A 23650-nucleotide genomic window follows, 5' to 3' on the forward strand; every position below is an offset into this window, starting at 1 on the left:
CTGACTATTGGGAAGTCCAAGATGAAGGCACTGGCAGTGCAACTTGGCAAAGACCTACTTCTTGGTTCATAGACAGCTATCTTTTTGCTATGCTCTCAAGTAGTACAAGGGACAAGGGAGATCCCTGGGGTCTCTTTTAAAAAAGCAATAATGCCATTCAGGAGGGCTCCATCCTCATCACCTAATCACCTCCCAAAGGCCCCACCTTCAAATGCTGACACATTCAGGGTGAGGATGTAGCATTTAATTTGAGGGGAACACAAACATTCAGTCTACAGCAGCAACACTCTTATTTCCATGAGGTGTCTTCTTTCACCCTATATTGTATTCCTAGAACCATAAAAGGCCTGTGGGAAGGCTCAACACACACTTGTTAAATAAATAATTGAAATCTACATAAGAGTGGCTCCTGCCTAGAGGCTTTAGGGTCCAAACCAAACAATTACCGGCCATTCACAACTTAGTGCTAATTAGAGAATGATGGTCTATCAGATCCAATGGTCATTTGAGAGACCACCCAGTTTCCACCCCACAGTGGAAGCTTGGAGTACCATCACCAGATTCCCGGTGGGCAGTCACCCAGAGGGAGTACAATCCTTACCCCCTGGGCAGGAGGGAGTTAGTACTTCCTGAGTAGCTCATTTCATTCTCAAGGTGATTCAACTTGCAAAGGGAGTGGGGTAAGATAACCGATTAGCCAAACAACTAGCACCAGAGACTCTGATAGGGAGATAATACTGTTGAGGCAAATCTCCAGGCTAGAGACTGATTATTTGTATCCCCTCAAAATTCATATGCTGAAACCTCATCCCCAATGTGAGGTATTAGGAGGTGGGAACATGGATGGGGTTAGGTCATGAGGTTGGATCCTTCATGAATGAGATTAATGTCCTTATAAAAGAGACCCCAGAGAGTTCCCTCACCCTGTCACTGTGTGGCAATCCAAGAAAATGGCTGTCTACGAACCACAAAGTGGGAGCTCACCAGGCACTCAATCAACCAGTGTCTTGAACTGTGATAAATATTTATTGTTTATAGGCTACCTGTCTATGTTGTCCTTGTTATGGAAGCCCAAATGGATTAACACATTTACTAAATACCTTACCTGAGGAAGATGTGACCCTGTGGGTAGGAACTTGTGGGAGCCACAGCAAGAAAAGACAATGATAGATAACTTTACATGGAAAGAAAGAGAGGAGAGAGAAAGGGGGAAGAAATGGGGAAGAAAAGAATGTTAAGAAACTGGGTAGAATACTGGATCCTGAGTTGTGGAAGTGACTTAGGAATAGTTAAAAATAGGAATATCTAATACTGAACTTTAAGTGTTTTTAAATGCTGTGGTTTAAGTTTCTTCATCGTCCCAAATCTTCAGTAAAATCTTTATCAACGCAAAATCGTGTTAAGTGAACTGTTTGGGACCATACAAAAGAAATCATATGAATTTGGGGAGAACATTAGGTTTTCACAGGTAGAGGAATACTTTTCTAATAACCTGAATTGGCAGGAAAATCTTAGTTGATATATGGGTCACATTTAAAAGGTGTCTTCCAAACTAAAGTCTACCTTATTATATATCTACTATTCGTCCCAATTCCTCCCTCTAGACCCACATGAAGCCAGACTCTGCTCTCTGACCACCCAACAGACCATCTTCTCTTCTCCAGGCCAAGCTACCCTCTCTCAGAAGACCCAAGTTAGTCTCAGCCACTCAGCATGCTTCCCAGCAAACATGTTCCAGTTTTCAATTTTTTTCTCTTAAAGCATAACAAAGAGAATTGAACAAAATACTTTAGAAATCACTCATCAGTTCCATGAGCACCAAGGATGTATCAGATAATATTTACATTTACACTGCCATCACAATGATGAATCAAAATTGGTAGAATGGCAGCAAATTGAAACCCCCTGTCATTGTTCATTGGGCTGCTTCTATTAGAAGTTTTTTTAAAAAAAATTTTAATGTTTTTATTTATTTTTGACAGAGAGAGAGCGCGCGCGCACGCGTGCACGCATGAGTGGGGGAGGGGCAGAGAGAGAGGGAGACACAGAATCTGAAGCAGGCTCCAGGCTCTGAGCTGTCAGCACAGAGCCTGATGCAGGGCTCAAACTCACAGACTGCAAGATCATGACCTGAGCTGAAGTCAGACGCTGAACTGACTGAGCCACCCAGGCACCCCAAGGGCTGCTTCTAAATGATGCCCTATAGTCCCTATGCCTGTATTTGGCAGTTAGAGTATTTTTTGGACCTATACTCATGAAATTCTACTCATCTTTCTTAAATTTAATCTTCTAGATGAGACCCATTGTTCCAGCTGGTTGAAATTATTTAGAACTTAATTTTAATATCTAATATTTTTACAATTCCTTCCAAATTTATGTCATCCATAAATTGGTGATTCATGAAGTCTCTACCTTTACCCAAGACTCTGTGACCAAAGCCTAAAGAATGTCACTTCAAGTTAAATAATGAATGTTGGACACTATGGTATACTTGACCTCAATATTTGCTTCCCATTTCATTTTGCTCTGAGCTGGCTCTGAGCTCTGGCATACCCAGGAGACTCTGGAAACCCATTGTGCATTCAAACCTTGGACTTGACAGTTGTTATGCCACTGTAACAAGTATCTGAACTTCCCCAGTGATTAGCACCATGTCTTGTATGGAGAAAATACTCCAACAGCCACCAGATTGATGATCTATAGATGCCTCTATTTCTACCTCCTGGAAAATTAGCAGGACTGATACATGAATCAAGCTTAAAATTATCTCCACTCCAAGATAATTCACTATCATATGCAAGGAGACAAAATAAGCCTACTAATTCCCAACATGTCCTTAACAAACCCAAAAAGCTTTTGAATTTTGCCCAATTTGCTTCTAGTGATCCAGAACTTTTACTCACGGTCCTGCCATTGTCAAGTTGGACCTTTCAGAGTTTGCGATGCTGTATCTGAAGAATCAAAATCAAGTAGCAAAACTGGAAAGGCCAGGAGGGCACACGAGGCATTAGGCTAGCCCCTGGAGAGAAAGAAATTATGGAATTTGGAAGAGATGGTGCAGAGGTGTTTCAGTCATAAAGGAAATGAATGGCAATTAAAGAAAATTCTAAGAATTAATGCAATGGACTATTTCCCTCCTATTAGAAACTCAGATAAAAATTTTAAACCATTTTGACATCATCTTATGATTATTGGGTGATGTTTCCTTGATAATGACAGCACCCTTAAACTGGATTACATGAATTTCTAGCTTTTACCTATTTCCCCCTTCTGGAATGCCTATGTTTCTATTTCATCATGTGGTAGAAGAAATGCATCTTTGCTTTTCCTCTTTTGACTTTTACCAAGAAAATTACTGAAAAAAACAAGAGAAATGGGCTTGCAATTCAATACTTACAGTGCTTTAAATTAATTAAATTGAAGAGAAAACCAAATAGGAAATAGCCTTCCTGGTATACTTGCATTTCAAAAGGATCCATGCCCCTCCCCCCAAAAAAAACACATTTTGTCAATGGCCAGCCACCTTACTTCTAATTCACACTTTTGGAATATACATTTCAGATTCACAAATTATCTGTCTCCTCAAATAATCTTATCAGAAAAATGAGCAATTTCTAACATCTACTAAATGCCAGATACTTCATATTTATTACTTCCTTTATTTCTCATGACAAGCCTGCAGGCATTTGTTTCAACACTGTAAGTGTTACAGATTGAACTCTATTTCCCAAAAAGATGTGCTGAAGTCCTAAAGACCTAACCTTCAGTACCTTAGAATGAGACCTTATTTAGAAATAGGGTCATTGCAAATGTAATTAGTGAAGATGAGGTCACTCTGGAGTAGGGTGGGTCCTTAATCCAATAGGCCTGGTGACCTTATATAAAAATGAAACTTTGGACATAGATGCAGCAAGAACAGAAAAACTGTGACTAAGACATCACAAGACAAGCAGATGGAGTGAAGCATCTGCAAACCAAGGAAAGCAAGGACTGCCAGCACATATCAGAGGCTAGAAAAGGCAAGGCAGGATTATCCTACAGGTTTCAGGAGCATGGCCCATGCCAACCTCTTGATTTCAAACTTCTGGCCCCAGAACATGGAGAGGATATATTTGTTGTTTTAAGCTACCCAGTTTGTAACTGTTTGTTACAGCAGCCATAGGAAACCAATACAACAGTCAAGAGCTCAGGGTGTAAAACCCGGCAGAGCTGGGTTTCAATCCTAGCTTTTCGATCACTTGTGTGACCTTGCATAAATCACCCCATGCTTAGTAAATCTCACATTTCCTCCTTTGTAACATGCAGATAATGGTGTCTACCACTACACGATTTTCTAAGAAGTGAATTAAATGGAAATCTCTGTGCTCTGTTTACCCTAAAGGGAAGCATTTAATAAACAGCACCTTCTGCTAGGATCATCCTAATGGTAAGCACTTCTTCCTCCTTGTGAATGAAGAAACTAAGAAATAGGTTAAAAAACTTGCCCAGTGGCAGAGCTGTGGTTCAAAATGAGGTCACCCTGCCTTCCAATATAGCCCCTGGGAGAGAGATTATGTTTGTTCAAGAGTCTGCGGTGTATGAAGAGCTGGGCGGTGAGAGGTAAACCCTTGAACATGAGCAAAGAGGAGAGATAATCTTAGAATACAGTAAACATGGTGACACTGGGTAGTAGCCTCTCTAAGGCAGTTGGGGAAATCAGGAATGCTAACATCACTACTTTGTCCTTCCAGTGTCAGCCAGCACTATCTCTTGCACTGTTCCCCACTGCCCAAGTTCATATTAATGCTGTCCTTTCTTTCGAGAAACCCTGTTTCATCCTTTCAACATAAACGAGCCCCTTGGACATATCCAACTTCACAACAGTGTCCTTATTCCTTGTGAAGTCCAGAGGGCTGGCTTCTTTTCATTCATGTGCATGCAGTCCCTGCCTATGGCAGCACCCTAGGCAGTATGAAAGGAGGCTCTCAGGACCAAGGACAGTCTGTGAACCCAGCCACCCCCTTCTAGTCCTTGCCCACATTCACTTTACATGCAAAAGCAGTTTTCGTCTCTGAGCCAGGAGAACCAGTAAAGCAATGATAACAGTTGGATATTATCTACAAAATTTTAAAAAGTAATCTCTATACCCAATGTGGGGCTCAAACTCATGACCCTGAGATCAAGAGTAACATACTATACCAACTGAGCCAGGCTGGTGCCCCCTAAAAATATTTTTAGAAGGTAGAGAATGTAGTTTTGCGAATATTATTATACAGATTCTAGATGGATCTTTTTTATTGTGAAGCAGGGATGGGTTAAAAAGAGACGAGATTAAAGACAGAGAAACAAAAGTCTACTACAATAAATATTCAAGACTCTTATATGGTTTAACTCCCACATTAAATGCATTTTCCATACAAGAAAAATTGGGCTTAGACAGAACCTGGTTCTGGCTCCATCACTATTAAGGTGTGTGTACCTGAACCCAGGCTATATGCATCTAGTTAGTGACAAACCGCACGTAAGAATCAGTCTCCTGCCTGTCCCCTCCATGCATGTCCATTCTTCAATAGCAGAAGATGGCACATAAAAATAAATATGTGCTGAGAAACAGAAAACAATTTTGAAGTTGCATCAGTAAGCATAAAATTTATAGACTTCTGGTCTCTGTTCTCTCCTTGATCCCAGTTTAGTCGATAGGATTTTGTGCTTACCTGGGAGGAGGCCTTACTCTCATGAATACTGCATCCCTTTAGGTGCACTCCTTGCAAAGCAACACCACAGGTTTAAAAATGGATAGAACAATTTAATCTCTCCCTTTCAGCCACAAATGCCAGCTAATGCAATTTCTGAGATAAAATTTAAATGGTGCAGTGCATACCCTTTGATATGGGACCTACCAATAGGCTCTGATAATGAGAGAGAGTAACCAACACTGCATTAGCACATCCCCAAATGGGGGGCGAGGAGACTGCCCTGCAGATCCTACCATCTAATGAAAGAGAGAACAAGCTGTGTAGATGATGACTAAATTCACACGTAAATTCAAGGAGAGTTGAACTAAAAGAAAAATATCTTTAAAAAATCTGATTTCTTACTTCTATTTGGAAAAAAAAAAACCTTCTCAAACTTGCCTATTATAAAGGAGTTTAGAGTTTAAAGGCAAAAAATCCCTTTTATGACAGACCCAAGGCAAAGTTCTCTTTCTTGGCTCACACAGGAGGAGTTTGCTGCCTGATATCTTAAGGCAAAATTTGCTCCCTAGTCTACTTTGGTTCTTCTTCTTTATCCCCCTCTCCTGTGGACACTTCTTTTCTGTATTCACAGTGCTCCAAGTCATATCCAGGGTTCCTCTGAGGTGACCTAGAGGCCCGTGCCTGGATTTTATGCCTGTCTCTCATTTCTGGCAAAGTCTGCCCTAACATCCATGGATTCTCATGCATCTCCCAGAACCTGATCTGACACATTGAGGTGCAGAGACTATGAAGAAACAGACATATCTGAAAGACACTGGTGGGATGGAAGTAACGGCACCTATGTCAGTGAATCCAGGAGCCAGGGGGCATGGCAGGAGTAGGGAGACAGAAAGCCATCTTTGAACTTCACACTTGCCTGTCACAGTGACAAAGATGACAGGAGGCAAGGATCTCTGGGGAGGCAGAGAGAATAATTCAAAAATCATACAAGTTGAAGCAATATGGATAGAAGAGTCCTGGACCCAAAAACCTAGGGCCTTGATTAAGAGTCTCCCTTTCCCCGCTTAACTGAGCCCCTTCAGAAAGGTCATACCTATCACAAGAGGTTTTTGGAAATATTAAATAAAATATTTCAAATGAGAAAATAAGCAAAGCTTACTCAGCAGATGTTTGCAGATCTGGATTCTCTATCATTTGAATTACAGAGACTTGGGGATGGTATAAAATATTGGACTGAATAAAATCTAAGATGGAAATGAAACACTGATTCATTTCTTCTGTGAGTGTGGGTGGACAAAGTCATTTTCAGTCCAAGGGGTTCTGCAGTTATGGGAAGAAGGGAGGTGGGAACATCTGTACAATGTGCAGAGGGGAAGTGACACGTGAGCTGGAATTTGAAGGTTAAGCAAGAGCACACCACAGGACAAAGAGGACAGGCATGTTGTATAGGCAGAATAACACCCCCTCCCTGGATGCACATGTCCCATTCCTCAAAAAACTGCAATTATGTTACCTTACTTGAAAAAAGGACCTGGAAAATGTATTTAAGGCTGTAGACCTTAAAAGTCAAGAGACTGAGCCACCCAGATGCTCCAATCATTTAGGCGTCCAACTTCATCTCAGGCCAGGATCTTGCATTCATTGGTTTGAGCCCCGCATCGGGCTCTGTGCTAACAGCTCTGAGCCTAGAGCCTGCTTCGAATTCTGTGTCTGCCTTTTTCTCTGTCCCTCCCCCCGTCTCTTGCTCCCTCTCAAAAATAAACAGAATAAAAAATTTTAACAAACAAGAGATTATCTTGGGTTATCTAGTGGATTCAATCTAACCACAATATCCCTTAAAAACAGAATTTTTCTGGCTGGACTCCAAGAGATGGGAGAAAATATGAGCAGCAGCTTGGTGAAAATTTTATAGAATGTGGCCATAGTGTAAGCAAAAGGCTGCCTCCGGAGGCTATTGGGCAGAGGAATGGAAACTATGATTTGAGAAAGGTGGGTAGAAAATAAATAAATTCCTAAATTGGCCAGAATTTACAAATAACAAAAGTCCTCTTATTTATAAAATCATCATCACAGTATTTTGCATTTTGACTCAAATGAGGATGCTATGGTCTGAATATCCAGAAATTTCTCTTTTAGATCTGGTTTTGAAACCACAGTAGCCTACTCTTTCCTTCCATCTTAGTTGATTTATAAATGTGAATATGTTGCTTCAACTATATGTAGTCTAGTACTGGAAATAGTAGTAGACTGCTTTCTTATATAGACATTCAGCAACACATATTGAAAAACCACAGCATAAGCATCACAGATTCAAGGCAATACAATATAGATAGCAAAAATGAAATAAAACAATAGAAAATGGGAACGAAGTCTTCAAAGATGGAGATTTCACCTTTAAATCCCTCCCTATTACCCTTTTCTAGTACCTTCTCATAGTACCCTTTTAAGTATAAAATATTAAATTTCTTAATTTTTTCATCTGCATATAGACCATTTGGACTGATTTTTTAATACAAGTTTACAGGATTAGAGCTGTTTTACTGATCACCTTCCTTTGGATTTATAGACGCATATGATGGAGAACAATGGCAAGAAAAACGCATATGGAGACAAGCAGGATTGTCCAATCAATGACCCCAGGTTCCTTCTCTAGGTTGCTTGGCAACAAGCTCTCTGATTATTGGCTTCCCCATTTTACCCAGAGGGTAGCCCAACTCAACCTTCCACGGGATTGTGGGCCATCAAGTAGCCATCTTGCTTTCATGAGCCTTCCTGCTACAGGATATGTTGGCCTATGTTTCCAGGTGCTGAGTAGCTGGCATCCCATAGGACTTGGCTGGAAATCTGCTGCCTAAGCCCCTGTTGCCTTGAATCCAAGCAGTTAGGTTGTCCATGGTCCTATCTTTCTTTTTCTTTACAGGGGAGAGCAGAAAGGAGTGGGATCCTTCTGCTTTTGCAGGGCTCCGTGACACACCCAGATGTACTCTACCCTAATGACACCTCTCTGAAGGATGCAGTGGGACCCAAAGGCCCATGTAAACTACCAGCCTACTTCCCACCAATCCCAAGGGACTCTCCCTGGTGTTCCCTCCAAACCATTTCACATGACAATGGAAAATAGAGTATTATAAATAAAACCTCAGCTGAATTCACAATAAATTACATTAAGAAAAAAGACTTAGCACCTCAAAAATCAATTAGCAGGGAAGGAAATAACCTGTAAATGAAACCATGTCTGCTATTTTAATATATACCAGGTAGATGGAAAAAATATAGTTAGCAATGATAATATGAAGATTCTTGAGAGAAAGAAGAAAAAGAAAGATGGATTCTTAAATTTGACACTGGCAAAGAATGTGAGTTCATTATATGCTCTCCTTGTTGCAAGAAGGACAAGGAGTCATTTTTGGGGAACAACTGGAACTGGATCTAGATGTGTCCTTGGCTGCCCACCAAGAAAACATAACTCACAGCAGGAATGGCCTTATGTACAGTTACTACCAATGGAGATGGATAAATGACCATGCTTAGCATGGTGTTTTCTGTACATTATAATCTTCCAAAACTAAAGGAGGTCTTTTGCAGTGTGTTTTCTATTTATTTTCTTCCACAGGTGGCTAATTATCCAATCAAAAAAAAAAGTAATTAGTCAAGGTCCATCATACAACTAGAAAGACCAATACATTCAGCACTTACTTACCAAGCACCTCATCTTTGCCAGACACTGTGGATAGGACAGTATCAGAGACACACTGCCTGCCTGAGACCAGATCAGTGTGTTGGAGGAGGTGGGGAAGGGGAAAGCAGTAATTCATGAACATTAGACAGAGACAAAGATTTACAGTGAGTTTTTCTTTTGGTAGCACATGCCAGATACCTACATATACTCCATTTTGTTGACTCTTCACAATAAGCCTGAAGGTATGTAAGATTTTCCTATTTCATAGATGAATAAAAAAAAAACCTCAAAAAACTGGGGCTAAGAGAAACAAAGCTTATCTTGGGACGATAAATTGTAACCAATGTAGTAAGAAATATGGCAGACATATACATGCCTAGACAGTCTCTCTTTGGGGAGCCTGAAAACCATACCAAAGGAGATTAATTAAGAGTTCGATGGGGCACCTGGGTGGCTCAGTTGGTTAAGCGTCTGACTTTGGCTCATATCATGATCTCACAGTTCGTGAGTCCAAGCCCCACGTCTGGCTCTGTGCTAACAGCTCAGAGCCTGGAGCCTGCTTCAGATTCTGTCTCCCTCTCTCTCTGCCCTTCCCCCGCTCACACTCTGTCTCTGTATCAAAAATAAATAAACGTTAAAAAAAATTAAAGAGTTGGAGATGCCATCTGGGAAGACATGCATTAGATGGAAAGGCAAGGACACACATTCAGCGAAGAGGGAATAACATGTGCAAAGTCACAAGTTATAAGAAGATATGGTGTGTTCTGGGAACAATGAAAAATTTAGTGGGGCTCCTGGGTGGCTCAGTTGGTTAAGCACTGGACTCTTGATTTTGGATCCCACAGTTCATGAATTCAAGCACCGCATCGGGCTCCATGCTGAGAGCACAGACCCTGCTTGGGATTTTCTCTCTCTCTCTGACCCTCCCCCATATTGTGCTCTCCATCTCAAAATAAACGAATAAACATTTTTTTAAAGAAAAATTTAGGGACATTAAATTTCAGGTAGCAGATTGGGAAATAAGCTAGGGCTAGATTATCAAAGGGTATACGGGCAGAGCTAAAGAAAAGAGATATTCTGTAGACAGTGGGGATGTTAATGAGCTGTTATAAGTGTGACAAGTTAAAGCAAGCCATCAGTGTATCTGGTTGCTTACACAGGACTTGAGCAGCACAATCATCAACAACAAGGAGAAAATATCAACCATTCAGGAGTGAAGGAATGATGCCCTCCCGAATTGGAAATGAACATCCACAAGATACCATCACTGAGCATCTGTTATGTGCTGGGATTTGGTACATATGTAATGATCTTTTTTTTTCTTTCCTGATGGGATCTTGTAACTCCCTAAAGAGATTGCAGTACAACTAAGATAGCAGAGGTTCAGTTGTTTGGAATCTCCACGCCTAGATAGTAGTGCAGGCTGTAAGATATAGTTGGAGATAGGAGATTAAGGAGCTCAGGGGTTTGGATTGCTATCTTGTCTCAGTAGGCATATCACACCTGACAAAGTCCTCTGTGTATAACATTTGATAAAAATAATTGTATCACTAGGTTAAACCTCACTCATCTATACCATTTGTGGAATGGTCTGTGTAATTTAATAAAAACACCAAATTGTGAGATGGGATTTTATTACAAAATCAGATTTTCTCAAAGTGAGTGTCTTGAGATGCCAGTCGTGGAAATTGTCTCCAGAATGATGGCAAGGATAAAGATGCTCATGGGGTTGTTCTAAAATAACTTAAAATATCAACTATTTTTTCTTATGTCATCATCATGTGCATCTATTCAAACTGCTTAACTGGCCAATTTTTTTTTTTGCTCAACATGGCATCAATGAGCATCACTTACTGATGTTCTACTGACATTTGACTTTGTCTCTAGGATCTAAGCTGGCTTCACTAACATCTAGTCCTTGATGGGATGGCTGGAAGACTGGGCTCTGTCTCTCCAAGATGTCTTGAAGTGTGATCTCTCTCTAGCAGAGTAGTTGAATCTTTTACACGGTGCTTCAGGATTACAAGAGACTAAGGCACTGCAGTTTGTTAACAGTTAGGTCTAAAACTGCTATGTCATTGGTGTCATATTCTATTGGTCAAAGAACTCTCAGGCCAGCCCACATTTAAGGAGTAGGAGAACAGACACTGCATTTGATGGGTGACTTGCCTGCCTGTATAAGAGGGGAAGGAACTGATGACGGCCATCTTGGAGACAAGCTACCACGACCATGGCAATGATGAGGGCGCTGCTGTTGTTTCTGGAAGGTGGCATTTGTTTGACAGAACTTTTCAATGAAAGTCCAGATAGTAAATATTATAGGCTTTGTAAGCCATATACAGTCTATTGCATATTCTTTTTTCTTTGTTTTTAAACCCATTAAGAATGTAAAAACAAAACAAAACAAAACAAAAAACATTTCTTATGTCACAGAGTAAACCAAAACAAGTCACAACTGGATTTGGTCCCTGGGCTATAGTGTACCAAACCCTATTGTAGGGAGTTCCATGGCCAAACAAACTTGTGAGGCTATATATGTCATCTCTTGGCAGAGCTCCATAGCCCACATTAACATAGTGAAGTCTTAAGTAAAAAAAAAAAAAAAAAATCTAGGGGCACCTGGGTGGCTTAGTCAGTTAAGCATCTGATTCTTCATTTCAGCTCAGGTAGTGATCTCACGGTCTGAGAGACAGAGCTCTGTGTCAGGCTCAGCACTGAACATGGAGTCTGCTTAAGATTCTCTCTCTCCCTCTGCCCCTCTCCTTTACTCATGCTCTAATTAAGAAAAAAAAGATTTTAAAAATCTAATACTATAGTTTTAAAGCTTTATTCTTTTCTACTTAAAACCTATTTTATTTATTTTTATTTTTTTTTCAACGTTTATTTATTTTTGGGACAGAGAGAGACAGAGCATGAACGGGGGAGGGGCAGAGAGAGAGGGAGACACAGAAGCGGAAACAGGCTCCAGGCTCTGAGCCATCGGCCCAGAGCCTGACGCGGGGCTCGAACTCACGGACCGCGAGATCGTGACCTGGCTGAAGTCAGACGCTTAACCGACTGCGCCACCCAGGCGCCCCTTAAAACCTATTTTAAGTAACGTTTTAGAAAACATAGCCCTACAGTCGTGTGAAATTAGGCTGCGACCAAGGAGTAGACTTAGGATCTAAAGATTTTGTTTAATCAATAGATTTAACAAATTGATTTCCCTAGAGTGGTAGTTGGATAGAGGCAATGATTTCACCAAAGTACCCAAAAATATTGTGTCCTTCTAAGTAGCTTAATCCTCCCATTTATAGTGCTATTTTAAGCCTCTATGAATTTAAAGAATGGCTGTTGTCCTAAATTATTGACTTCTATTCCAGAATATGCCTAACATCTCACAGACTGAAGTTAGAAAAATACAAATCAGTAAGTCAATGATATTATGTCAACACAGCATTGTCAACAGAGTGTGGGACTTGGTCTTGGACCTTTGGATTATGTCAAAGTGCTGTCACACCATGGCTGTGGAATTTAAAATAAGTGACTGGATTTTTCCAACCTCTGCTTCCCAGCACACTGGAAAATGGAGGCCATTTACCTCTCAAGATTGTTGTGAGGACTGCAGGGAACAATAACACACATGTGAAAACTCTCCACAAACTCCTAAGTCTGATGCAAAGGTGTATTTCCAGAGTTGTATAGAAATGGCATCATCAGTAAGAGTGGTCTTTTATGATAAGTTACTTCTAACTTACTACATTTTGTTTCTCTTATGGGAAGTCAGAGGTAGAATTGAGGGGTATGTTGCATCAACCCGAATAGGTTTGAATCCTGGCTTAGTGTCTGTGAAAACTTGGGCAAGGTTCTAAACCTCTCTGATCCTTTACCATCCTCACCTATAAGATGATAATAAGCTACTTACAGCATAGGGTTGTGAAAAGTATTATTAGGCAGAAATAAAAAGTGTTTTAGCATCCAGTCTATCACAAGGTAAGCAGTCATCAAATCCAAGTATTATCATTCCTAAAACTAGTAGTTACTAATGACCATACTATAGGAATCTGATAACCAACTTGAGGTTCTAAGATGGATTTTTCAATTTTTTTTCAAAATTACATGACCGACAATGAGTGTCAATAGTAATAACATTCCTAGTTAATACTTACATAGTGTTTACTATATTCTTAGGCTCTGGTCCTGAAGATTTACATTTATTAGATCATTTATTCTTACAACAGCCGTGCAAGGTAGGGACTATCCTTACCTCAATGATGCACATAAAGTGATTTGCCTGAGGTTACAAAGATGTTTATTGGTGAGCCCATTTGCCAGCTCTGGAAATCAGCTTCCGAAGTGGAGATTCTCAACCACTGGCGTATATTGCTTCTGTAAAGAAGAAAGATTCAAAAGAAAAGGTGACAGTTAGGCAGCCCAAAGAACAGACCCATTGTCAGAAACATTCAGCTGGTAGAAAAGAGCAGAACCCTTCCACAGCATTTAATGTCCTTCCCTAGGACAAACCATACCACAAATTTCCTTCTCAATGCACAAAAAAGCAAATAATATTACCTATGGACACAATGTCACAGACCATGGATTCCTGGAAAATATGAATCCCTGTCTAAAATACTTAGTATCTTTAGAGTGTCTCCCTAACTTCCCAAGTTTTAACATCAGCCAATGCAGCAGACAGGACTTGGGACTAAAACAAAATGTGACATGACCCACTTAGGAAAGTGACCCACTTAGCCACTTCCAAGCTAGCATTTTCTAGCAACTTCTCATAAGTGTGAGCCACATCCCATCATTTCCCATTATAGACCTCCTGAGAATAAATTTTACCATTCTCTAATAATAAACCTTTAGGAAAAAAAAGACTAGGAAACAACATCTGTAAGGGATGCCTATATGAAATGTGTTGATTCAATAAATATTTACCAACTGTCTACCAGCTAGGCACTGCTCTAAGCATTGGAGATTCATCAGCAGACAAGACAAAAAGAAACTCTAATCTCAATGTATTTTCATTCTTATGTGAAAATCAAGTAAAAGCAAACTAATTTCAGATAATGAGAAAGACACAGAAGACTGTATACAAAATGAAGAGGTAATAAGGTGAAGACTTTTGAAAAGATGGTTTTACCAGTTAGCTATTTCTGTGTAACAAAGCACCCCAAAATATATGGACTTAAAAAACAAGTATTTCTCTTAATATAGTGGCTTAAAATACCAACTATTAATTCCCATACATTAAGGGATAGGTAAGTAGTTCTGCTGATCTTGACCCAGTGAGACTAATCCAGGTTGAGTTCACTCGTGAATTTGCAGCCAGAAGACAGATCAGCTTGTGCCAGGCTCATATCAAATAGCTTGTGCTCTTACGCCTGGACGCTAACTTGGATGATGAGATGACTGGACCATGTGTCTCACATCAAACAGGAGACAGGCCTGGGCTTGTTTATATGATGGAAGCAGGGTCAAGAGAACAAGAAAAGTATGCAAAGAGTGTTAAGGCCTATGATGAATACACTGGATTTTTAAAAATTAATTAATTTTAATATGAAATTTATTGTCAAGTTGGTTTCCATACAACACCCAGTGCTCATCCCAACAGGTGCCCTCCTCAGTGCCCATCACCCACCCACCCCTCCCTCCCATCCCCCCCATCAACCCTCAGATTGTTCTCAGTTTTTAAGAGTCTCTTATGGTTTAGCTCTCTCCCTTTTTCTTTCTCCCCTCCCCCATTGTTTTCTGTTAAGTTTCTCAGGATCCACATAAGAATGAAAACATATGGTATCTGTCCTTCTCTGTATGACTTATTTCACTTAGCATAACACTCTCCAGTTCCATCCATGTTGCTACAAAGGGCCATATTTCATTCTTTCTCATTGCCACGTAGTATTCCATTGTGTATATAAACCACAATTTCTTTATCCAGTCATCAGTGGATGGACATTTAGGCTCTTTCCATGATTTGGCTATTGTTGAAAGTGCTGCTATAAACATTGGGGTACAAGTGCCCCTGTGCATCAGCACTCCTGTATCCCTTGGGTAAATTCCTAGCAGTGCTATTGCTGGGTCATAGGGTAGGTCTATTTTTAGTTTTTTGAGGAACCTCCACACTGTTTTCCAGAGCAGCTGTACCAGTTTGCATTCCCACCAACAGTGCAAGAGGGTTCCCGTTTCTGCACATCCCCGCCAGCATCTATAGTCTGCTGATTTGTTCATTTTAGCCACTCTGACTTGCGTGAGGTGGCATCTGAGTGTGGTTTTGATTTGTATTTCCCTGATGAGGAGTGACATTGAGCATCTTTTCATGTGTCTGTTGGCCATCTGGATGTCTTTAGACAAGTGTCTATTCATGTTTTCTGCCCATTTCTTCACTGAATTATTTGTTTTTCGGGTGTGGAGTTTGGTGAGTGCTTTATAGATTTTGGATACTAGCCCTTTGTCTGATATGTCATTTGCAAATATCTTTTCCCATTCTGTTGGTTGGCTTTTAGTTTTGTTGATTGTTTCCTTTGCAGTGCAGAAGCTTTTTATTTTCATGAGGCTCCAACAGTTCATTTTTGCTTTTAGTTCCCTTGCCTTTGGGGATGTGTCAAGTAAGAAATTGCTGCAGCTGAGGTCAGAGAGGTTTTTTTCCTGCTTCCTCCTCTAGGGTTTTGATGGTTTCCTGTCTCACATTCAGGTCCTTTATCCATTTGACTTTATTTTTGTGAATGGTGTAAGAAAGTGGTCTAGTTTCATTCCTCTGCATATTGCTGTCCAGTTCTCCCAGCATCATTTGTTAAAGAGACTGTCTTTTTTCTATTGGATATTCTTTCCTGCTTTCTCAAAGATTAGTTGGCCATACTTCTGTGGGTCCAATTCTGGGTTCTCCATTCTATTCCATTGGTCTATGTGTCTGTTTTTGTGCCATACACTGGAATTTTGATTGTATATTCTTGGTCACAGTATGTTTGTTTTCATGGTCAGCTCAGATTCAAAGGGAGGGGAAATAGACTGCACTTCCTGATGAAATAAACTGCAAAGTCACATGGCAAAAGGCATAGATACAAAGAAGAATGAACATTAGGGAAATGTCTGTCATAAATCTACCGTGATCGTCAAGATAAGCCCCCTGGAGGATTGACATTTGAGCTGACACTTGAATGATGAGAAGAGGCACATATACAAAGAGCTAAGTACAAATGAATACTTGTACTTGACCACCTGAAATATACTTGTATGTGCATGCATGTGTAAATAAATATGTGTGTGCACATACATCTGATAATCAGTGGAATATTCTGTCAGCTGAACATGCCTGTATGCTTCTTTTCCCCACCTCCTGTCTTTTGACATAGTAATATTCACACATCAATAGAAACATAGGACTCAATATATTCTTTTCTCACAACTTGGTGTGCATAAGAACCACCTTTACAGATTCTTTGGGCCTCCTCCCTACGAGTTCTGATCAAGGAGATCTGGGGTAGGACTCAGAAATCTGCTATTTATCAAGGACACCTAATAAATCTGAAGCACAGTTTCTATATCTAATTAATTAAGAAACAATGTTTAACTTTCTCAAGCTTTGGATGATCCACACTCTTCCTGCTCTCCAGGTAACTGATGCTTAATTGTGTCTAATTTATATTAACTTAATCTATACTATCTAGACCTTTCTCCCAAAGCTAATAAGGTGAAATGTGGACTGGCTGATGAGGAAAAATAGAAATGGACACATAGCATGAGCAATGAAAACCTCAAAATCTTTCACAAGTCCCTTGTTGCTCATTCAAGCGAGAAAATTTTAATTTTGCCTGCTTCCAAGGAGCCCTTAACTCAGAGTGTATGCCTTCAAATATCAAGTCCCTGGCAAAGCATTCTTTACAGAGTCTATCAACACTGCCTCCACACCAACTTTTTTTTTAAGTAAATGAGCAATTAATTAATGGAAGTGGAGAGGGGGACCTGGGCTTAGATATTTCATTTTTCAGGACTCCCCTTTAATTGGAATGTACCATAAAGATTGATATCCACTGAGTTGAAGGATGCAACTGGAACTTTTAAAAGCAACAAAAAATACCAGCTTGAATGAAATATTTAGGGTAATAAGCAGCTCATGTAAATACATACAGATATGCTTCAGGGGAGTCTAAGTTCAGGGCTCAAATTCCCACTGAGCAATCAATTCTCTCATTGCCTAACAGTCAATTCTCAGGTGTCCTGCAAAAAGCATGGAGTAATAAAATCCATTTAGCTGGTAGTATAATCATTTCATTAACTTAGCAACTGCCATAAAATATAATTTAGTTTTAAAAGTAAATATGCCATTGTGATGTGATTACCCTTTAGGGACAAGTTCCCCATTTTAGAATGTCACTTAAAGTTTAAGGGAGAAAAAAATGTCACCATATTCAAGCCCACTGTATTACTTTAATAAGATACAATCCATAGAATGAACCCAATTAATCAGAGATAATACAAAGTATAGGTCACAAAAGTTTTGGAGGCTAATACACCTCAATTTGGATCCCATCTCAATGGTCTGTATGATTGGGGGTATGTTTCTGTTTGAGCCCCTATTTTTTCATCAATAAAGTGCCATCATAGTGCTGACTCCACAGGCTGATGCCTGGAATAGCAGACAGAAGAAATCAGAAAACTTCTTCTGTAAAGTACCAGATGGTAAATATTTGAGGCTGTGTAGGTCAGACAGTTTCTATTCCAACTATTCAACTCTGCTGTTGCAGCTGGGGGCTGCCAGCCAAAGAAACACAAGAGCATGGCAGTGTCTCAATGAAACTTTCTATACCAACACAGGACATAGTGTTTGAAAATTCTTTGTTAACCACAGAGTTAGAGCATATATTTAAGCATTTATGTTTTTTAATGTTTATTTATTTTGAGGTGGGAGAAGGGCAGAGAGAGAGGGAGACAAAGAACCCCAAGCAGACTCTCTGCTTTGAGTACAGAGCCAGACATGGGACTCGATCTCACAAACTGTGAGATCATGACCAGAGGTGAAATCAAGAGTCAGGCTCTTAACCAACTGAGCCACCAAGGTGCCCCTATAGTTAGGCATTTAACATAATTGTTTCCTATGCTCCCTGAGTTAGAGCACATAGTTAAGCATTTACCATAATTCTGAACAAACTATGAGCTCAGTAAGTGGTAACCAGCCCTGTGGCATCATGAAGATGGTAACAATGGTGATAAGGATACTTTTGGTGATATTGTTAGCACCATCACTGTCAGGGCTGAGAATTAACAGACAGGGAATCCTGTTCTACTTATGACACTAACTTTCTATAATTTTTGGTCAAACTACTTTTTGTCTACAAAAATCACCTTCAAAAGAGGACATCACCAGACTACATCCAGCATTTTTTTCTGGGGCTAAGAGTATCTTCTATAAATCAATCAGAAACTCACTAACACCTGTAGCACTTTCACCTTCATTACCTGCATCCCCTCTTCCAATGAGCAATAGCAAAGAATCTGGTTGGAACAGAGAATACCTGTCAAAGCTAAAATGGAGGAACACCTTTTCTCCCTAAAGAAGTCCTGCCAAAACATTTTTAGCTACAAGGCCCCTCACTCCTCTGTTGTTATTTGGAATTTGACTAAGACTGTCAAAATAGATGGACTAAACACACCATAGGATTTGACTTTTATCATAGGTTTCAAGACAGACATTACAATTGTGTAACGACATAGGTACTCTCTTAGGAAGGTATTATTTAAAGACTATTTATTTTTATTTTTTAATTTTTTAAAAATGTTTTTATTTATTTTTGAGACAGAGAGAGACAGAGCATGAATAGGGGAGGGGCAGAGAGAGGGGGAGACACAGTATCCGAAGCAGGCTCTGAGCTGTCAGCACAGGGCCTGATGCGGGGCTCGAACCCACAAACTGCGAGATCATGACCTGAGACGAAGTCAGACGCTCAACCGACTGAGCCACCCAGGTGCACCTAAAGATAATTTAAAAGATACCTCACTGTCACACCCACTGTCATTCACAAGATAAAGACAAAGTTAAGAGCTGTTGAATTATAGTAAGAAATGTAACAAGTTCAAGTTTCTCAGACTGGAAGGGTTGATCCATTATTGCTGGGGGAAAAAATTAACTACAATCTGCAAAAGACACCATTTATACAGGACAGTGAGTCTCAAACTCTGGGTCCTAGACTATCAGCATCACCTTAAGAATTTGCTAGAAAAGCCACATCTCAGGTCCTCACCCCAGGGCTACTGCATTCAGAAACTAGAGAAGGAGCCCAGGAATCTGTGTTTTAAAAAAGCCCTCCAAAGCACACTAAGCTTTGAAAACTGATTTACGGGATAAAAGTGTCACTGAACATGGCCCTAGGAGTCCAAACAGAGTTTTTTCACAGGTAACTATTGTTTTCCTGTGTATCATCCCCCTACCTCCTTTGAGTAGTCTTATCATTATTTTCCTTTGAGTAACTACTCATTCCTCATTCCATTTGGTCCTGAAGAGTCTGCCCATTAAAGTCCCTGTTCTTCTGCAGCCAAGAGGTGACCTACACTGGGCCAGAGTCTCTTCTCTTGGAACATGGGTTTTGAGTGAAGGCATAGGGCACAAGAGGATTGGAGTGGCCTCATCAATAGCTGAATCCCAAAGAGAATGTCCATTCATTCCTTCTCACTAGCCCAGGAGCTGCAAGGACCATGTCCTTTCCAAGTTCTGGTAATTCAGCATTTCCCTCCACCATATATGCTACCCTGTATTCTTCCATAATAGAGTCCCTTGTTTTGCCAAAAAGAGCCAGGCTTAGTTGCTGTTCCTTACAGCCACAGATGTTTTAATTACATAAAAGGACCAAGATCCTGAACAGTGAAGGTTGTTTCTAAGCTGTTCAACAAGACCAACCTACAGGAGAAACATCCCAAGATTGACCAGAACAAACTCCAACATACACGGAGAGGGAGGCCAACAGCAACTTTTAGCAGTAGAAAGGGATAGAGGCTGAAGCCGATGGCATGAGAGTTGAGCCCAGGAAAACCACCGTGAGGAAGACTCCAGGGGAGAAGCTGCCATCAATTCCCTTGTTAACTACTGACTACGGGATGTGGCTTCTCCAGTGTTCTTAAGGAAAGTGACAAGTAACTATGTCAGGACAAGTCATTGAAGACCTCTTACATTGCCTGAGCCTAGTTCCCAGTTCAAACTGACTTATATGACAAAGGAAGTTATCTGTTTACATAACCACAGAGCCCTGAGCCTGGGCAGGATTCAAATCAATCTGGTGATTCTGAAGGATGAGGAATCTAGCTCAATCTCCCTAAAATTATTTCAACATTTCCCTCTTTTTTGCCTCACTCTGGCTTCTCTCAACAGCTCCTAGGTTAAACCCTTCCATGTTCATTTACAAGAGAAGAAAGTAAGTTCCTCTGTTTGCCTCAAACCCTGAGCTCCAAAGGTTCAAGAGCTGATTCTAATTTAGTAACAATGGCAAAGGAATGGGGTCAATTCCATTCAAATAGGGAATGGATGGGTGAAAGCTGGGGGATAGCTACTTACTCCTGGAACACAGGTTGGGAGAATAAACCTGTATATCACATTAAGTAGAATTGTTATGACAAACAATGTGTTGGGCAACAATGAACAGATGGATACTGGGGTGTTGGTAGTTGGTAGGATTGTTGAAGATTCTCCAAGCCACATACTGGTACAGACAATGATGAAATGAGGAAGGGTCAGCAAATATTTTCTGCTGAGGGCCAGATGGTAAATACTATAAATTTTGTGGCCCATATGGTCTCTATTGCATCTAATCAGCTCTGCTGTTGTAGCACAAAAAAAAAAAAAAAAAAAGCCACACATAATAAATAAATGAACGGGTGGGGCTGTATTGTAGTAACACTTACTTTACCAAAACAGACAGTGTGTTGGATTTGTCCTTCTGGCTATAGTTGAACCAAACTTTGTGTTTTGCTACACTGATTAATAGCAGGTGAGAAGAATTAGCAATCAGAACCCCCCTCTATCTTTTGTAAGCATCCAAAGTTCTTTGGCTTTTGCCTTAACATTTCTTTACTGAAGACCTACATTATAAGTGACAGCCTCTGTTTTTGTTTGCTTGAACATCTGCCATCCTAGGACGGTTCAGAAATCAAAGGTTCATTTTTGTTTATCTTGGTGAGTCTCCGCTACTCCAGTTTTCCTCCACCCTGTTTTCAGCCCCGTTTCTACTGTTACTCTATGTCCTCTTGCTCTTGGCCTCCTTATTCTGCATGGCGCTCAACTTTCAACCAGCCATCTGGTCCTGTTGATTTGTCCCTCATAACTTAACTCATGATGCCCCCTTCTCCCCTTCCCTGCAGTCTTACTGCGATCACTAATTCTGGCCTGCAGTTGCTCCATACCTTCACTATTGCATTTAGCCTCCCCACAGTTCTCTTCCCTTTCAGCTTTCCCTTCCCTAATTATCCTCCCTCCATTCCACTGGGCACTCTGACTCTTAACAAGACTGCCTGATAGGGCAGTTTTACCATGTTTTGCCTCCTTCTTGTTGGTTTTAGGGAAAGCTATAGCATCAGGACTCTCCCAGGGCACAGTTCAAGTCTCCTGTAACACTCGTCTTGCTCTCTGGCGGTACAATCAGATGGCTAAATGGTGGAATCCTGGTCCTTGTAATCTGATCCTGAAACTGGCTGTCACAAGTAGACCTATTTTTCTCACTGATGAATCAAGCTCTACCATCAACTTCAGAATCATCTCAACAACACATTTGTCCTCCCTTCTCCGGTACTTGGGACTCAAAAACTCCTCTCCTGCATGCTCATTCCTATCAGTTTTTAGGTAGTGCCAGTTAAAATTTTTTTAATTTCACATGGTCATCTTCCCCAGATCCCTATCTCCCTTTTGAAAGACACCATTGCAACCACTCTCCTGGATGACTGCAGTACCCTCCTATATCTTTTTTTTTTTTAATATTTTTAATGTTTATTTATTTTTGAGAGACAGAGATGTGGCACGAGTCGGGGAGGGGCAGAGAGAGAGGGAGATACAGAATCCGAAGCAGGCTCCAGGCTCTGAGCTGTCAGCACAGAGCCCGACGTGGGGCTTGAACTCAGGAGCTGTGAGATCATGACCTAAGCCGAAGTCAGACGCTCAGCCGACTGAACGACCCAGGTGCCCCCTTCCCCCCATATCCTTGTTTGTCTTCAATCTTCATCCATTTTCTCACTAGAGCCAGAGTGATTTTAAAACAAAAATCTGACCAAGTCATGTCTCCAGTTAAAACGTTCAGTGGCTTTCTATTTAAAAAAAAAAAAGTTTCTTTTTAAATGGGGGCACCTGGGTGACTCAGTCGGTTAAGCATCCAACTTCAGCTCAGGTCATGATCTCATGGCTTGTGAGTTTGAGTCCCACATTGGGCTCTGTGCCGACAGTTCAGAGCCTGGAATCTGCTTCGGATTCTTTGTCTCCCTCTCTCTATACCCCTCCCCTGCTTGTGCTCAGTCTCTCAAAAATAAATAAACATTTAAAAAATTAAAAAAAAAAAACAAAAACCTTTTGGAGGCTTTTCATTGCCTTTCTACATTGGTTCTCAACCCTGGATCAATATAGCATGACCTGGGGTTTAAAAAAAATATGATGCCAGGGTACGAAAACCTCAACTATAATTGATGGATTGCTGGAAGCTCAGGGCAGACAATTCTGAGAGTTGAAAACCTCAGGGAGACCCATTCATTTGAGCCCGCACAATATTGTAAGATTTACTTACCTTTAGGAGCTCGACCAGGTTCCCACAGTAAATACAGGAGAAAAAACCTCCTTACGCTGCCAGCAAAAGAAGAGAAGGAACCATTTTGAAATACACCAGAGCACTCAGTTTTCTTGATAAGGTTGCCCTCAGGGGAAACTAATTAACCACAGCCTAACATGCTGGGGTATTATCAGAGCCTAACTCACAGTGGAGAAGGGAAATAACCAAATGTAGCCCACTCTTGCCATCCTGTTCCACCGAAGGGGAGGAAAAACAAACAAACAAAAAGAAAAACCTGAGAAATTCTTGGAAGTTCACAGTCCAGAGGCACAGCCCCACTAAATGTCTGAAACCTAATCATAAGAATATATAACACTTCCCACACACATCACCATTACATTACTAAGGCCTATTTACAGCAGTCCCTTTTCCCCACTATAACATGTCTGACTACCAAGACAATATTGCAAGGCATACAAAAAGGCAAAAAACAAAAACAAAACAAAACAAAAAACACCACAATTTAAAGACACTAATGCTTGTTTAGTAAAGAAACAGACATGGCATGTTGGAATTATCAGATC

The 23650-nt window shown here is 40.5% G+C and overlaps 1 long non-coding RNA gene across 2 annotated transcripts in view; it reads right to left on the reverse strand.

The window, feature by feature from the left end:
• The window catches only part of LOC109496972, a 703487-nt gene that overhangs the window by 126449 nt on the left and 553388 nt on the right, over positions 1 to 23650 (reverse strand). Inside the window, exons 1-2 of one of the 2 annotated variants that reach the window (XR_006594809.1) lie at positions 23085 to 23650; positions 13601 to 13722 (exon numbers count right to left, since the gene is read on the reverse strand). This is a non-coding gene — a long non-coding RNA (uncharacterized LOC109496972). The remainder of the gene's footprint in view (positions 1 to 13600; positions 13723 to 23084) is intronic. The other variant, XR_006594810.1, reaches the window with a different exon arrangement.

The sequence above is a fragment of the Felis catus genome, chromosome A2 (genome assembly GCF_018350175.1).
Source record: "Felis catus isolate Fca126 chromosome A2, F.catus_Fca126_mat1.0, whole genome shotgun sequence".
Classification (NCBI taxonomy): Eukaryota; Metazoa; Chordata; class Mammalia; order Carnivora; family Felidae; genus Felis; species Felis catus.